The following is a 19,356-nucleotide window of genomic DNA, read 5'->3' on the forward strand; positions in this document are numbered from 1 at the left end:
CTTTTCCCCCCACCTGCCCAACCCAGCATCCCTCACTCATTTTCTCCTGAGAACACTCCTTCGATACATCATTTGAACAAGAAGCTGCTCAAGTTTTCTTTCTAGGGAATTAAGATAAGCTAAGAAACTAGGTAATTTCGATATTGTTGTAGTAGAAAAATAGAAAAGGGCAAAGAAAAAGAAGGCACAAAGAATTAGTAAAGAGAAATATATGAGAGCTAAACAGCATAAAAGATGGATGTATGTTGAACTCTAAATTCTAACAGCAGATAACATACCTTATTTTTAATTGTACATGTAACATGTTATGAAAATTGACCACACATTAGACCAAAAAGAAAAAATCCAAAAGTTTCAAAATGAAAATAATACTAACAGCATTATTTGACACAATGCAATAAACCTAGATATTAATAATAAAAATGTTTAAAAGGATGTTTTTACATGAATATTGAAAAACATGCTGGGGCACCTGGGTGGCTCAGTCAGTTAAGCGGCTGCCTTCGGCTCAGGTCATGATCCTGGGGTCCTGGGATCGAGCCCCACGTCAGGCTCCCTGCTCAGTGGAAAGCCTGCTTCTCCCTCTCCCTCTGCCTGCCACTCTGCCTACTTGTGCTCTCTCTCTCTGTGTCAAATAAATAAATAAAATATTAAAAAAAAAAAAAAGAAAAACATGCTAATAAAACAACTCGAGTCAAGAAAGAACACAAGATTTCAAAATTTATTGGTAATAGCTGAAAATATAACCTATCAAATCTATGAGATACAACTAAAGCTGTTTTAGTGTTGAATGCCTATAAAAATACAAATACAAAAGTAAAATTTGTTAGACACCTTACTCAAAAAGCTATAAAAGGAAAACAAAAGAAAGCAAGAGGAAATTAATAAAGATACAAGCAAAAAATTGATGGATTTGAAAATTGAAAAAGAGTTAAACCAATAAAATCCAAAAAAGTTAGTTAAAAATTTTAACACAATGGACAGATTACTAGTTAATTTAATCTAGAAATAAAGGGAAAAACCAAAATTATCCAAAATTATAACTGACAAAAGAGAAATAACCACTAAAACAGAACTTTAGGGGCACCTGGGTGGCTCAGTCAGTTAAGCCTATGACTCTTGGTTTCAGCTCAGGTCATGATCTCAGGACCCTGAGATCAAGAGTCACCTGGGGCTCCAAGCTCAGGGCAGAGTCTGCTTGAGATTCTCTCTCTCCCTGTCCCTGCATCCCTCCCCCTACTCATGTTCTCTTGCTCTCTAAAATAAATAAATAAATCTTTAAAATAAAAACAGAACTTTTAAAGAGAATAATGAAACTCCTTTGTGAAACTGAGCAAATCAATTTTTTTTAAAGATTTATTTGTTTATATCAGAGAGAGAGAGAGAGCGGGGTGGGGGTGAGGGAGGAGAGGAAGAGAGAGAGAGAGAGAGTCTCAAGCAGACTCTGCGCTGAGTGCGGAGCCCACAAAGGGCTCAATCTCAGGACCCTGAGATCACCACCCCCCAGTTAAAACCAAGAGTTGATGCTTAACTGACTGTGCCACCCAGACACCTCTGAGCAAATCCATTTTAAAATATAGATGAAACAAATCATTTTCTAAAATAATGCAACAGAGGAACTTCCGGTTTTTGGCTCCACATGGAAGGAGCTTGGAAGTTGCCATTCTGACCCAGCAGCAAGTCAATTGCTGAACAGACCCTGGCAAAGGTTACCTGGGCCAGGTGACAAGATTAACCTCATCAGTGGTATGTCATGTTGATCGCCCTGGCCCTTGGTTTGAAGTAATGAGAATGACATTTTATCTCTGGGGTCTTCCTCCTAGACACCCAGTCTAAACGTAAGAAAAACATCAGACAAACCCAAACTGAGGGACATTTTACAAAGTATCTCAGCAGTACTCCTCAAAAGCCCTCAAAAAAGTGTGAGAAACTGGGCCAGACCAGAAGAGGTTAAGGCACCATTATGACTAAATGCAATGTGATATCTTGGGTAAGATTCCAGAACAGAAAAAGGACATTAAGGAAAAACTAGCGAAATCTGAATAAACTTAAGAAGTTAGTTAATAGTGACATATCAAAGTTAGATCCTGGACTGTGACAAATGTGCTGTATGTACCCTAATTAACAATCAGGGAAACCAAGTTATAGCGCTTTTTGCTCAATCCTTGAAACTCTTTGGTAAATCTAAACTATTTTAAAATCAAAGTTTATTTTTAAAGAGCAATTAAATTGCCTCATATTTCCAACATTTGGGTCACTTCTTTGTCTCTTGAGAGTGATTCTGTTTTTCTTACTTGTGTGTTTCATCATGTTTTGATTGAAGGACAGACCTCTTATGTAGAGGTTGAGGTAAATAATATTTGTAACTAGAAACAGCATGTTCTACGGGCACCTGGGTGGCTCCGTCATTAAGCGTCTGACTTGGGCTCAGGTCATGATCCCAGGGTCCTGGGATTGAGCCCCGCATCGGGCTGCCTGCTCAGTGAGGAGCTTGCTTCTCCCTCTCCCTCTGCCCCTTCCCCTGCTTGTGCACACAGGCACACACACACACACTCTCTCTCTGTCAAATAAATAAATAATCTTTCAAAAAAAAAGAAGAAAGAAACAGCATGTTCTTTCTTCTGCCAGGGTGCAAGTATGGTGGTTGACATGTCCTCCTGCCTTGTTCTACCCTAGGTGATCCTTTCCATGCATCCCTTCCTCCTTGAAGGGTGTTGTCCCTCCGTGGGCTTAAGATTGTTCAATTGCCCGATGTCTTTAGCTCTCTTATGGGTTCAAGAAAAGTTATGATTTTGTCATTTATCCAGCTCTTTCTCATTGATAGATGGGAACATGTTCTTTTCAGCTTCCTACATCCTAGGTGTGAGAAAAAACTCCAGGGATTTCTCCCTGACTTTGTATACTACATTTGAGCATGCATATGGGAGGAATGAAATGGATGAAAGTGATTGGAATCATATATTTTAAAATAAGAGATTCTGAAGGTTTGAAAAGAATCACAGAATCCCATCACTGCAAGGAATATATTAGCAGCCATCTATCCTAGATAAAATCTTTAGGCCATGTCCTGTTTTGTTAAAATTAAAATTTCACTCCTCATATTCCTTCCAGGATAGTCTAGTTAAAAATCACTATGTCTGGGGCGCCTGGGTGGCTCAGTTGTTAAGTGTCTGCCTTCGGCTCAGGTCATGCCCTTAGGGCCCTGGGATCGAGCCCTGCATGGGGCTCCCTGCTCCGCGGGATGCCTGCTTCTCCCTCTCCCTCTCCCCCCTGCTTGTGTTCCCTCTCTGGTTGTGTCTCTCTGTCAAATAAATAAATAAAATCTTAAAAAAAAAAAAGAATCATCTGGCTTCTTATTAAAAATACAGATTCCTGGGGGCGCCTGGGTGGCTCAGCCATTAAGCGTCTGCCTTCGGCTCAGGTCATGATCCCAGGGTCCTGGGATCAAGCCCTGCATCGGGCTCCCTGCTCCGCGGGAAGCCTGCTTCTCCCTCTCCCACTCCCCCTGCTTGTGTTCCCGCTCTCGCTGTGTCTCTCTCTGCCAAATAAATAAATAAAATCTTAAAAAAAAATACAGATTCCTGGGAAGCATTCCAGATTAACAAATCAGAATCTCCAGAAAAGTTTCCACAAATTATGCACTTTCAACCAAGACCTATGGGATTCCTTGGATCAGAATTATTTGGGAAACACAGTCAGAACACAATCTCTTCAATAATTCCTTGCTCTAAGCAGCATTTTTGTATTACTAGCTAATCATTTCTGATGATCAAGGCCTGATAATCCTGAAGCTTAACACTAAAATATTAAATGTGAGGAGCTGCTTGTGTGCTTGTTAAACAATAATTTCCTTTCTGGAGATATAAAGAGATGAAATTCAATGTTGAATTCACCTTACACTAAATTTTAGTGAAAAGCTGGTAGGTAACAAGCTAACCAAAGTGTTTTATTTTTGCCTGAATAATTTCCTTTAGAAAATTATTCAAGGACAAGAGATAACTTTTTTAAACAAATTATTCCAATGCATGTAAAATTATATGAGCAAGAATAAATCAAAATTTATTCATATACATATGACTGAGAGTGGAATCGTTGCTCCAAACCTCTTGAGAGTATGTCTCACACTGAACCTAGGTGGAGAGCCTCTTGGGGAACTATCTAGGGCTACATACTTCAGCACAAAAGGAGTTTCTAATGAGGAGAACTTGGTCTTTTGTAGTAAAGATGAAAGGCTTTGAGGCTTGGTTTTAATTTGGGGGGAAAGGATGAAAATACTGCAGAGACCTGTTTTGTTTTGTTTTTTAAGTTTTTATTTACTTCAGAGAGTTCTTTGAATTCTCCTATGAACTACCTCCTAAGCTTTTATTGTTGACCGGTAGGCAGTGTTTCTTAATGTTTGGCTCAAGAGTCAGAAGTACTAGAAGTTCAGTGCTTAAAGTGGTAATTCCTAGACATCCTTAGACTTACAGAATTCATATTTTAAATATGGAATCCAGAAAGCTAAATTTTTAAAGGTTTTCCAAATTATTTAGATGAATTTTGAAGTTGGAAAATCAGTGCCCTAAAGTATGGGTCTGCAAATCCTTTTCTGGAAAAGGCCAAATACTAAGTATTTTTATTTATTTTTAAACTACTTTTTTGAGGTATGATTGACATGTAAAAATCTGTACATATTTAATGTACACAGATGTAGGAGTCTGGGGGCAAGTATGCACCCATGAAACCATCACCATCATTAAGATCATATATTCATAACCTCCTACAGTTTCCTCCAGCCCCCTTTATTATTATTACCATTGTTGTTTCAGTGTGGTAAAAACATTTCAGGTAAGATCTATCCTTTGAGTATATTTTAAGTATACAATACATTATTGATACCTATAGGCACTGTGCTGTACAGTAGATTGCCAGAACTTATTTCTCTTACAAAACTGAAACTTTGTGCCCTTGGCCATTACCCCCCACCCCCAATGTTCATGGCAGCGATTTCTGCAATAGTCAAACTGTGGAAAGAGCCGAGATGCCCTTCAACAGATGAATGGATAAAGAAGATGTGGTCCATATATACAATGGAATATTACTCAGCCATCAGAAAGGATGAATACCCAACTTTCACATCAACATGGATGGGACTGGAGGATATTATGCTAAGTGAAATAAGTCAAGCAGAGAAAGTCAATTATCATATGGTTTCACTTATTTGTGGAACATAAGGAATAGCATGGAGGACATTAGGAAAAGGAAGGGAAAAACAAAGGGGGGGAATCAGAGGGGGAGACCAACCATGAGAGATTATGGACTCCAGGAAACAAACTGAGGGTTTTAGAGGGGAGGGGGGTGGAGGGATGGGTTGGCCCAGTGATGGATATTAAGCACTGGGTGTTATATGAAAACAATGAATCGTGGATCACCACATCAAAAACTAATGATGTATTGTATGGTGATTAATATAACATAATAAAATTTAAAAAAACAAACTGAAACTTGGTGCCCTTGGCCATAATCCATCCCTGCCCCATTTCCCTGCCTAGCCCCTGGCAGCCACTTTTCTACTCACGGCTTCTGTGAGTTTGATTATTTTAGATTCTACCTATAAATGATATCATACAGTATTTGTCTTTCTGTGTCGGGTTATTTCACGCAGCATAATGTCCTCCAGGTCTATCCATGTTGTCACAAATGACAGGATTTCCTTCTTTTTGAGGCAGAATATCCCACTTTTTGTGTCTATCACTTTTTCTTTATGCATTCATCTGTCAGTGGACATGGGTGGTTTCCCTATCCGGCTATTGTGAATAGTGCTGCAATGAATAGACACGTACAGGTATCTCTTCAAGATCCTGATTTAAAAAAAAAAAAGATCCTGATTTTTTTTTTAATTTTATTTATTTATTTGAGAGAGAGAGAATGAGAGACAGAGAGCACGAGAGGGAAGAGGGCAGAGGGGGAAGCAGACCCCCCGCCGAGCAGGGAGCCCGATGTGGGACTTGATCCCGGGACTCCAGGATCATGACCTGAGCCGAAGGCAGTCGGTCAACCAACTGAGCCACCCAGGCGCCCCAAAAGATCCTGATTTTAATTCCTTTGGATAAATATCCACAAGTGGCCTTGCTGGATCATATGGTTGTTCTATTTTTCATTTTTGAGGAGATAATGTGATTTTAGCGTGCATTTAGCTAGAGAGAGAAACAAAATTATACTTTTATCCAGAATGTTTTTGTGCTGTCTACCTTTAAAAGAAATTTAATAATTCTAATTGCATTTTTAATAAAACTCAGAAACGGGCGCCTGGGTGGCTCAATCGTTAAGCGTCTGCCTTCGGCTCAGGTCATGATCCCAGGGTCCTGGGATTGAGTCCCACATCGGGCTCCCTGCTCAGCGGGAGGCCTGCTTCTCCCTCTCCCACTCCCCCTGCTTGTGTTCCTGCTCTCGCTGTCTCTCTCTCTGTCAAATAAATAAATAAAATCTTTAAAAAAATAAAAAAATAAAACTCAGAAACTCCAGTCATAATTAAGTGCTTCTTTTATTTGTAGCTTATTTAGAAACTGACTCTGACTTCCGGAGCTCTGGGGACAAATTATAATACTCCCCATTGAAATCTCTACCAGTTGCCTTTTGGCTTAATGTCTTTTGACCTGATTCTTTTAACATTATGTGAAAGAGAGATGAACATACTCTTATGTTTACAAAACTTATTTCGTACCAAATTTCTACAATTTTCTAGAACTAATATCTGAACTTTAGCATCAGCTTTATTTTTATTTTATACCAAAATATTGCTACGTCCAAGAACCGTAAAGTTCTTTTCAAAGGTAAATTTTTCTTTATCAAAGGCATTCTAAGATACCACAGGTTCCCACCCCATCACACCTCTCTTTCTGTCTTCACTATTCTCATCACCTAATTCCCACATCCACCACACATACACACCCACACTCACACTGAGACAAGCTGCACATTTCTCTCCTTTTTTTTTTTTTTAAGATTTTATTTATTTATTTGACACAGAGAGAGACACAGCGAGAGAGGGAACACAAGCAGGGGGAGTGGGAGAGGGAGAAGCAGGCTTCCCGTGGAGCAGGGAGCCCTATGCGGGGCTCGATCCCAGGACCCCGGGATCATGACCTGAGCCGAAGGCAGATGCTTAACAACTGAGCCACCCAGGCGTGCCCACACATCCTCTCTTTTTCCACAGACACCTCAACATCGTTGCCTGGGCTTTGCCTATTTGCTAATCAAATGTTTGCATAAGAGAAAATCTAAGTGATTATAACAGAGAAATAGGAAAAGAATGGAAAGGAGTGGAGAAAGGGTTGTTTTGGGCTAGTCATGAAATGGACTGACTGCATAGAAAAGGATCTGTATATACATCTCTGCCTCTATGATCTTGAAAGAATCTGATGACATCGATGTGTTGATTCAGAATCTGAGAGCTAGGAGAGAGCCCTCTAGTACAAAGCCCTCAGTTAGCAGAGAAAGAAAAAGAAATAGGAGTAGAGAGTAGGTGACTTAATTCAGGAATTTAAGTAGTTGGTGGGGAAATGAGAATTAGAAACTGTATCTGTCAGTTTTTCAATTAAGATGCCGGTATTTTTTCTATTCACACATCCTTAGCAGAGTGTACTCATCCTAACCCATATGAGACAAGACTGATATTTTCAGACCTCCTCTTCCAGGATCATTATCAGCACAGTAAGAGTGGCTGTGTATTTGCCAATGCTCAAGGTTCAGGGCAAATAGCTATATTCAGATTGCGCAAGGAAAAGAACTATGATTAGTTTATGCTAATTAGTTCGGGTTTGTTGCATAAATATACAAGGAGTAAACTAAATAGTAAACAGTATCAGTTATCCCATAACCAGGCCTCACAGAGCACTGGAATGTTAGTGCAAAGCAATTCTAGGGACCCCAATTTTTTGTTCCTATTCAACGGTGACATCTTTGTTCCCTACCTCAGTGTTCTGATATGGTGTTGACTCAGCTAATCTCCAAATTTAATGCTCTTTTTACTAATAATAGATTTTCCCCCTTTCTCTGTGTGTATGACCAATACCAACTCCCTTAGAAAAATGGCAGTCACCATTTAATATGGAACAACCCACACATGACAGAGCACTTGTGCCCACTTCCAAGGCCATGACTTAACCCCCGGATTTGGTTCTTTTAGGTCAGTTGCTCATCCCTGTTTCCATCAGTCATGGCCAGGGTGGTGGCATAAAACATGGCATCATATGACCCAAAGATTCCTCAGTGGAAGCCATGAGTATAGCAGCCCTATGGTTTCCAAAACGGTCATTGTATCCACAAGCACTTCACATGGCCCTGCCTATGAAGAAATAAGCTTCTTTAAAAAAATACACAATGAATTAATACGTAATATATACATGTAGTACACATAAAGCAGAGAGTTTTCTGGGTGCAACTGAATGTACACAGCAGTCACACCTGAAACCAGTGATGACAAAGGAGGGTGGGGTGGGGGCATAAACCTTCATAGACGAAGAGAAAGGAAGAAAAGACAACAAAAACAAGATTTTGTAAGCAAGAGAGCAGACATTTGGTCACTGACCCAGCATTGCTGAGGAAGTTGAATCCTATACTGAAAATATGGAAAACCAAGAAGCAAACCAATTTACACCACATAACCCATGAAAGAAATGAAGGCACCAGGCACCTCTGGAAGTTGGGGAGGAGATGGAGTGAGAACAAGAGGTGTTGCTGAAGTCTATTAAGAGAGCAATGACATCCCCCGTTCCTCTGCCTGCCCTGGCAAAGCCTGAGGCTTATTCTCTAGGGAGGCTGGAACAGACGGTGTGTGAAGTGGGGGGCACTGGCAGAGATGAGATAGAGTACCATACTGAAAAGTGCCTTCTGCCAGGACTCAGGATAGAGAATGCCAGCAGCTGAGTTTATGCCTTTTCAGGAGACTAGGAACACTTTCCTGGGGAAGTCAACTACTAGGGGTTCCCTAAACAAATGTCAAGCCAGATCATCCAGCAGTGAATCCTACCTTCGACTCACACCAATCCTGAGCACAGAGCTTCCCATCAGCCTTTTGGTGCCGTATTCTTTAATACAATTAAATAACATCTCCAGATGGTTGATGAAAGCTTCTAATAGGAAAGGCAGAGAAACAAGACCACAGGGAATAGTAACTTGGGGGAAACAAAACTTTGAAAGGACTTCGTGGTGAACACTCCCCTAATAATTCACAGCTCTCTGTGGCCACCCCCTTTGCAAAGGGGTTATTGCTTCTCCTCTCATCAAGAGAGTGCATTTCTCCACCCCCTTGAATCTGGGCAGGCTGGTGAAGTACTTTGAGAGTGTGTCAAGGGAGTCTAGTAGCCTCTGCTCTTTGCCCTCTTAGAACCCAGGAACTGCCCAGCCAGCCCACAGAATCATGAGAAATAGTAAATGGAATTGTTTTAAACCACCAAGTTTAACATGTATTCACTTTCAGATTGCAGGAGAATCATGGTCTTACCTTTTTAAAAATGTGCTTTAGCAACAACGAGGTCTCCATTTTTCTCAAGTTGACTAAAACTGTGGGAGAAAAGGCAAAATAAGCATGTTACTTAGAGGAATGGGGGTTAATGTCAAAAGAATCCATTAAAACTTGGAAGTGTCACTTTTCCTAACAATCTTTATAGAACTCTTGTTTTCTCAAAGTCCTATGCATGTGTAACCTCAATAAAAGCTAAAACTACATCTCAAAATTTAAAAGCCAAAGAAAAAAGAGAGAGAGGGAAATGCACCAAAATGTTCATGATGGTATTAGTTGCCTGAATGGTAGATTGTAAGTGATTTTTATTTTGTATTTATGTATTGACTTATGTATTCTCTAACATTTCTCTATTTTCCAAATTTTCAACAATGAGTATATATTGCTTACATAATCAGAAAGAAAGAAAAACTTGGAGAGATAGAGAAAAAAAAATAAGAAAAATGAGAAAGCCCTCTTGACCATGCTTAATTCCCAAGTTCTTCCTTGCCCCCACATCTCTTCCCATTCTCTTTAGGCTTCTGAATGTTTTCTTTTCTTTTCTTTTCTTTTCTTTTTAAGATGTTATTTATTCATTTGTCAGAGAGAGAGAGAGAGAGTGTGTGAGCAGCAGGCAGAGGCAGAGGGAGAAGCAGGCTCCCCGCCGAGCAAGGAACCCAATGCGGGACTTGATCCCAGGACTCCAGGATCATGACCTGAGCCAAAGGCAGATGCTTAACCAACTGAGCCACCCAGGCATCCCAGGTTTCTGAATGTTTTCATCTCTTTCTTGCTCTCACACATAATGAGAACACACAGTCAGCTCCTCCACAATTGTCAGTTCTTTTTAGGTTTTGGTTCTTCTTGAATACAAACCTCAGAAAAATAAACTTGCCTGTATATGGCAACTTTTTTGATTTCTAAAAATTCTCTGTGTTTCTCCATAACATTTTGTCTCTGCTCCACCCTAACCCCTAAGTCTACTGGCTCTGCCATCCTATTCTATTCTTTCCCATCTAGAGATACAAACTCAGATCCTCCATGTTTATGATTTGGTAACAGGTTAAATAGTGATTTGACATATCTGTGTTGAATTACAATCCACTTTCCCAAACTGTTTTTCCTCAAGTCTGGGCTGATGTTGGCCAGCAAAACAACAGAAGTTTCATTCACCCCTGGTTCCACTCCCTGTAAGCTCTTTTTAAGGGGAGCTGTGACATTGAATGTCACCGTTCACCCTTTAAGAGCACAGGGTAGGCTGTCTACACTGTTGCTCATGTTACAGGTTGATCTGCATGAAACACATACAATCTCCACAAACCTAAGGGTCTTACGAAATGGATCATTTAAGAAGACAACCCATATTAGGAAGATTTTTCTAGGATGTTTTCTTTCATTCTTAGAAAAAAGGCTAATTTCACAAATAAAACATCGTAGAGACAGGGAACGCTGAAAGGAAAGGGCAGATAAAGATTTGTCTCTCACTAACATAAATATTTTATATGTGAAAGCTGGGATTAGCTTCTACTCTGGTGTTTGAATTTTTTTTTCTCCAGCTGAATTTTTTTTTTCACATTGCAGCAGGAATATTATAATACAACAGCATTTTCTAACCTTGCCGCTGTCACACTCAACTGTTATGGTTCACCCCTTGAAATTTTGCTTCAGATTACCCATGTAAGTGATTATCAATACTTTGCATATATGCTTTATAAATTAGTTTCAATATTTGCACTTTTGGTGGAAAAACAGTCTTCCTCATCCTCTTTACCCACCTATATGGAGGAGGGGTGAGGGTGGGAGAGAAATAAACTGCTATAAGCTAAGGGCAGGGCTACAGTATGGGCTAACGTATGAGTATTCATGACTAAAGTATTCACTCGTATCTAAAAAAGCATACTTGCGTGAATTGTTACAATAAACAACTCTAAGAGCAGGGAAAGGTCCTTGTTTTTAGGTGGAGCACAGCTTGTATTTATATACAGTGCAAGGTCTTGATGTATAAACACTAGAAGTTGCTGCAGCCTCTCTCTCTAAGAAATAACACCTACTTTGTGCTGAGGGACTAGGAAGCTCTCCACTGTGTTGGAGAAAAATCATCCAAGGGAAAGAAGGAAGGAGGGAAGGAGGCAAGCAAACAAGGAAGGAAAGAAGGTAGGAAAAGGAGAGAAGAAAGAAGGAATGCTGATTTAAACTCTACTAACCAACTCAAATCCACAAAGAAATTTTAGAAATACTGATTTATATTAAGAAAAACATTTTTACCTTATATTCAGAAGCGGGGAAAGGGATGCCTGGTCACATCAAAAAAGGAATACTAGATTCTGTCTTATAAAGCGGTGAACAATAATAATCTATAGTTAAGACTTTGTGTTTAAAGGTACCGAAGAAAATAAAAAGACTGAGAAGAAATTAACTTTATTCTATCTCCCAGAGTTTGTGGGCATAGTTGGTTATGCGCAGTATAGTAGGGAACACTGTAATAGATGGGCACAGGTACCAGCACAGGAGATTTGGGCCACATACTTGGGTTTAGAGAACTTTTGGAGGATGACAATTTGGGTGTTTTTTGTTTTTTTTTTTGGTCATGGTGTATTAAAATGTTTTAATTTTATAAAATAAAAAAGTCAGAGACAGAAAACTAAATGTGATAGAGATTAAAATAATAAAAGAAAATCTACAGGGCGCCTGGGTGGCTCAGTTGGTTAAGCGACTGCCTTCAGCTCAGGTCATGATCCTGGAGTCCCGGGATCGAGTCCCGCATCGGGCTCCCTGCTCAGCAGGGAGTCTGCTTCTCCTTCTGACCCTCCCCCCTCTCATGCTCTCTCTCTATCTCATTCTCTCTGTCAAATAAATAAATAAAATCTTTAAAAAAAAAAATTAAAAAAAAAAAAAGAAAATCTACAAAGAATGGGGATGGGCTAGGGAAGTTACCAACCTCTACCAACCCTGATTCTTCCACCTATATATATATTTTTTAAGATTTTATTTATTTATTTGACAGAGAGAGACAGCGAGAGAGGGAACACAAGCAGGGTGAGTGGGAGAGGGAGAAGCAGGCCTCCCGCCCAGCAGGGAGCCCGATGTGGGGCTCGATGTGGGGCTGGATCCCAGGACCCTGGGATCATGACCTGAGCCGAAGGCAGACGCTTAACGACTGAGCCACCCAGGCACCCCTCTTCCACCTATATTTTATCACAACTCTTGAATCTCACTTTAAACACAATCTTTGTCTGCCTCGTAACACCATTCCAAATTTTCCTTCTCTTCCCTTCAAATTTCCATATTTATCCCTTTTCTCTTCTTATTCCCTCCATTTCTTTTCTTGCTTGTCTTCCTTCCCCTCCACCTTCCCTAATAGCAAGAGATATGCAAGTTATAGAGCAAAATAGAAGTACTATTTTTATTTTTATTTTTAAGATTTTATTTATTTATTTGACAGAGAGAAAGAGCACAAGCAGGGGGAGGGCAGGCAGAGGAAGAGGGAGAAGCAGGCTCCCTGCTGAGCAAGGATCCTGATGCCAGGTTCAATCCCAGGACCCTGGGATCATGAGCTGAGCTGAAGGCAGATGCTTAACCCACTGAGCCACCCAGGAGCCCCAGAAGTAGTATTTATTTTTTTTAAATGGTAAAAAAAATGGAAACACAGCAGAACATTTGGGAAATCAGTTCAATTCTGCTTTCTCTCTGCAAAAGCAGGATGAAGAAAAAAGAGGGGGAGAAGCAGGAAGAAGAGATGAAGAGAGAGGAGGAGAGGAAGAAGAAGAGGATTTCCATAAATAATCTCTGGTGAACTTTGGGGGCAATAGGACCCAAACTTGAAGCACTAGGAGTGACCAAGCCAAACAAGGGGGATCAACCGAGAGAGGGTGCTAATGAAGAGTGAAAGGAATAGGATTAGTGGTAAATATAAAACAAACAAGAAAGTTGTTAAAATATCTATTCAGTGCTTTCAGTTGGTTAAAGCAAAATTTCTAAATCCATTAGAAAGGCTTCTGGTTCAATAGTATCAAATGTCATAGGAATTAGGAAGCAAAATCATGGCTAAGGACATTGTTGAAAAAATATATTAGTAACACTTAAAAAGTTATAGCACACATAAATTCTTAAATACAGCCCACTCAAAAGTATTAATAATTCAACTTAATATGTAGCTGCTAGTTCAGACAAATGGTTTTAGCATATTTATTTAAATAATGAAAGACTTCATTAATTATGAAGATTGGTAGTGGGATAAAAAGGCATTCAAATTGGTCTCTTTCTATAATATGTTCTTATAGAAAGTGTTAAAATCCTCTAAATTTAAGCATAGATGAGATTTGCAATCTATTAGAACACCAAAAACTAAGGGCTGTAATATTGCTAAATATTTATTTGTACTCAATATTACACATCCTATAAGGTTTAACCTCTTCTTTTTTTAATTTGATGATCATACCCAACAGATTGCTTGATTGTTCTATGTCCAATTTTCTTGTGAAAATTCTAAGTAATAAATTTTTATGTAAGTGGAATAATAGCCAGGTAAGAAACTTCTAATTAAAAAACATACTATGATAGGTAAAGAGGCTTATCAGTAAATTTAATTTCTAGTAGTAGGACAACTGTGTTAGAGCAAACTAATTTAATCACTTGTAGAGATAAATATATTTTTAAAAATACGTTTTCTAAGTTAATTCAGTCAAAACTGCTGATCATCTTCTCTTTGTTCAAGACCTTATTATATTAGGCACTAAGATGGGTCACATGTTTTAGGTGAGAAACAAAAATACAAGTAATTACAAAACCACACTTGCTTTTATGTACACTTTAATAGTTCAACAGTACAGTGGGAGATCAGAAGTGGGAGAGATAAAGATAATAATGGAAAGATCTAGAAATCCCCATGGATTGGTAAGAATAATGCATTGCCTTCCACAGATATCACAGGGAAAGAAAATTTGAAAAGAAGGTGAAAAACAAGAGCTAAGGCCCAGGGGTAGGCAACTCTTATTTCTGAAGTTTCTTTCCTGTATCCATCTGAAATCGGATGCTCTGTGATTTCCACCCCTCTGATTTTTCTCCTGCCTCTGGGGTCACACACACTAGACCTATTCATTCTTTTAAAAGAAGGCTTTTAATTACTGCTGATTGTGTCTGAGTCTTTTGTAAGTAAAGATCTTTTGTTCCTTCTTAAATTACAATTTTTAAGTGTTTCTTAACTGTCAAAATTGAATCGCTTTATTATCTCCATTGTTTTCTTCTAAATCAGTAATCATACTATTTCAAATGTGTTGTCAAATGTCTTTCAGTGGGGACAAAACAAAACTGGATTACAAGCTCTCTCTCTCCCAAACACAAATGAAATAAACAATAACCAAAAATGACAAATGTATTGCAATCAAAGTAAAAAGTAGAAAATTCTGGGGCTTTTGTATATGGCTGTGAACTCCCAAGAAGTATTAAAGGAAAAAGTGAATTGAAATCCTAAAAGTCTCACTAATACTATCAATGTGGAGAGAAATGTACTATAAGGTGCGTAGGAAGCAGGGGAAAGCCTTAAGAGTCGAAAGCAATATAGTTTTTCAGGTTTTTAGAAGCTCAGCAGAGGCAGAATGTGTTGTTAAGGATTGCCATTGTGTAGGAGTTAATCCCAAAATAGAGGACCAGTGTAAAGCCTTAAACCATTGTCTCTTAAAAATATAGCATACCTTGGACAAAATGGTGTAGATTCCATGAGGACTGGAGAGGGCCATTAACAAAATACTAAATGAGAACTCAGCATTCAAGTCCTATGAGGAAGGCTGCTTCATATTTCATATTTCATATTTCATATTTCAGAAAGGTGAATAAAATGTAGTCCCCACTTTTTAAGCAGATAAGTCTTAGTAAAGTGTTAAGGCCACTTGAAAGAATTCAATCACTTTACATCAAAACATTGAGAATGTCTAGATCCAACTGCCCACATCAAATATGAACAAGCTAAGGAAAAAAAGCAAAAACAACAACAAAGGAAAAATAAGAAAACAGAGAGAGAAGGATGAGAACAAAGCATGCAGAGATGAAGAACCCGCTACAGAAGAAGGCATTATCCAAGGTAAAGAAAATCTCCCAATTGTGCTTTGAGCCATAGAAAAATAGAATATGGATAGGAATTCAATAAAGCATAAAATCAAAGAGAAGAAGATAAAGCAGCTATATAAATAGCTATGAAGAAACGAATTGAGAAAAAAAAACACATTATTTCAGAACTAACCAATACCTTAGAATCAGCAAGGAACAGAATGGACACGGCTGAAAATCTGTTAGTTGCATAGAGGAAAGAATTGAATATCACTGTAACAGCCAACTAAGAATATCAGCTCTCAAGCCCTGAAACCTGCAAATACTACCTGATAAGAAAAAGGGTCTTTTCAGATGTGATTAAGTGAAGGATCTTGACATGGAGAGATGATCCTGGGTTACCCAGGGGGGCCTGAAATGTAAGGCCCTATAAGAAAGAGACATCCCTATAAGACATCTCTCTCTTATAAAGAGAGAGATAAATGTCTCTGTAAGATAGAGACAAAGGGAGATCTGTCCCACATGGTAGAGGAGGAGGCAATGTGACCAAGGAGGCAGAGGCTGGAATGATAAGTGCCACATCCACAGTAAAGGATGCTGGCAGCCACCAGAAGCTGGAAGAAGGGGAATGGAGTCTTCCTAGAACCTCCAGAGAGCACAGCCCTGCTGACACCTTGACTTCAGCTCAGTGAGACTGATTTCAGACTTCTGGCCTCCAGAAGTCAGAGAATAAATTCCTGGTGTTTTAAGCCACTAAGTTTGTGGTGCTTTATGACAGTAGCCTCAGGAAACTACAGAGGGAGATGACCGCTCCAGTTTTGCCTTCCAAACCCTACAAAGTTCCTTTTCTGTCCAGTTCTAATCTAAAACCATATAGGAAAGCAGATTGTAGGAAAAGTAATTCCACCTTAACCAAGTTGATATGGTCGGTAAGCCAACACATGAGTAGCCTGAGGTTTCCAAACAAGAACCTCAGAGGTTTGGAACAATTGCTCTGTAATCAGAAACCATTCAAACTAAACAAATCTATATTTGCTTGTAAAATGAGCTACTCTCTTTTTATCTTGTTCTTTAATGATGCTTATTATTTTCATGTCTAAGATGTCCATTCAAGCTTAACCAGTTTGCTCCTGATGTCCATTTCGGGCTTATACCGCAATGAGGTCACGATTTTACTCTTGCAAACACATATTGGGGAAAAAGGAAGTTACTTCTTAAAATTATTTACAAAAATTTGAGAAGATACAACAAGTAACAAGGAATGCTGGTGTTTAGGTAGTTGACTATCTTCCGATCTACTTCTAGAGTGAAGGATTACATAGGAATAGAGTAAAACTGCACTACATGTGGGATACATCTGACAGTCACTACCCAATATTTTTTCTGATTATTACTATCTTTCATTTATTTATAAAAAAACAGAATCAAAGAGCAGCACTTTCTGATGTGCAAGACAGGCACTTCTGAATGATTTTAAGTTTCATGCAGCATTATAAAAAAAATTAATCACATAGAGATATTCCCTTTCCAGATATCTTTCCATCGATTATACCAAAGAGAAAATCTCAACCTCTTGCTAGTGTCTTAAACACACTTTAAATAAACTGATCTCTTGGGGCACCGGGTGGCTCAGTCAGTTAAGCATCTGCCTTCTGCACGGGTCATGATCCCAGAGTCCTGGGATCGAGCCCCACATCTGGCTCCCTGCTCAACAGAGAGCCTGATTTTCCCTCTCCCTCTGCCGTTCCCCCTGCTTGTGCGCTCTCTCTCTCTCCCCCTGTCAAATAAAAAAAATTTTAAAATTAAAAAAAAATAAACTGATCTCTTTAAGTAAATAGAGATCAGGTCTCAGGCCACAGGCCTTTGGCAGGCAATAGGATTTGCTCTAATCTGTTTATTGTTTTCAATGCACTTTTATAAATGTCTTCTGCTTACTCCAAATCACATCAATTTCTATTTATATTAGTTATAGAACGTCAAGTTAAGGAATATGGTCAATAAATAATATTAAAAGTGGATGTGGACACGGCAAGCATTACGAAGGTAGTACAAAAATAAATGGACTTAGGGAAACAGTGTGTGGGGAAATCACGCAATGCACATCCACCAAAACTGGTTGTCACTGCCGTTAAGTGACACGCAGAAAGTGGCAGTACCATGAGAGGTTATTTGCCGTGTACTAAAGCTATTGTATTTATACTTCGAATTGTTCTTCACAAGGGATATTCCCTAGTAAAGAATAGTTACATGTGTAAAACCAGACTCAATTAGTTGTGATGCAGGCTCAGCTGCTACTGGTAACCAAGTTAAAAATGGCTCAGATAAAATAGAATTGTATTTCTTTCTCCTGTAATAGTCATATTGCAAGTAGCCTGGGAGGTTCCCATTTCTCTTGTTGCTCCTCGTGCCCTGCTGGAGCTGCTACAGTTTCAATGATGCCTTAGGCGCACGTTCTAAATTTCACACAGCAGGATGAAGGAAGAGGCCAAGAGAGGGAAAGCTCCTCCCCTTCAAGTGCTGTATCCTGGTAAGGGCTAAAGCATCTGGCCACTTTTCAATATAAAGGAGGTTGGTTGGTGGGTCATATGGTCCAGTGAAAATTCCATTACTCTAGAAGAAGAGAATGGATATTAATGGGCAGGGAGCAGTCAGTTTAAAGAGCCAAGGGATTTCTCAATACAGAAAAGATGAAATTATATTTAGTGTTTTTTTATCATTACAGCATCTTATTGTATCTTATGGTTCTATTCCATACTAAATTAAGTACAAACCTCTTGGCCTAAAGTTCAAGTACCTCCCCGGTTGTCTACAACATAAAAATATGACATTAAGCTGAAAAGACAATTTGAAATGGCAACCCATTCGAGTTGCTTCTTTTAAAAAGCTGTACAATGTGACTGAATTTATCTGGGCAAATCTGATAATTAAGCAAGATGGGAATTTGAGCATTTAAGAGCCTGTGTATACGGTTTATTTCTTGACAATGTCCACTGACACTAAAGCCTAGAAAGGTATTTATACATTTTTAGCTCTGCTAATGACCAGCAGGTCACAGAAGGTAAACTTAAGACTCCCACAGAAGAGGCTGACACTGATCAATGGAAATGAGGTTAAACAGAATCATTATAAAAATCCCTCTGGTAAAACTTCGGAAAAACAGAAGTTAAAGCCAGATGCTTCTGGTCCACAGTTCATCCCATTGAAGTCTACACAAGCATCAAAAAAGCCCTCTTCTAAGACTTCATAGCAAATGCCCAAGGTTTTGGGAATGGCGGGAAGAGTGGTTAGCACTTGCCACTTTTGGGACATTTTATATGAGGCCCCCAAAATCATGTAACTTGAGTTACGGGAAGCCCCTGAAATCTGTCCTGGATCTAAGGATCTTAAATCATTTTCAACATCATGATAGCACCATTGGGAAAATAACTTTTAAACTTTCAGTATCAGGAGGGCACGTGATGTGATGAGCACTGGGTGTTACACGCAACTGATGAATTGTTGCACACTACGTCTGAAACTAATGATGTGCTGTGTGTTGGCTAATTGAATTTAAATAAATAAATAAATAAACTTTCAGTAGCTTGGAAATGATTGTGACATGTGGTAAGCAGAGAGTTTAATGGGACACCCCGACCACCCTCCCTGAGAATCACATAGATTCTATTCCAATATAACAGTGAAAATAGAGTGAAAACAATCATTAATATAATAGAGTAGTATTAGTACTTACTACTCAAACAGTATCAGAATATAAGAATTCACTCATATATCAGAGCAGAACATGTTCTCATTCAAGCATGTATGACCTAACACTATTTCTCTTCCAAATCTTA

The sequence above is a fragment of the Leptonychotes weddellii genome, chromosome 12 (genome assembly GCF_054177405.1).
Source record: "Leptonychotes weddellii isolate Sample4059 chromosome 12, ASM5417740v2, whole genome shotgun sequence".
NCBI lineage: Eukaryota > Metazoa > Chordata > Mammalia > Carnivora > Phocidae > Leptonychotes > Leptonychotes weddellii.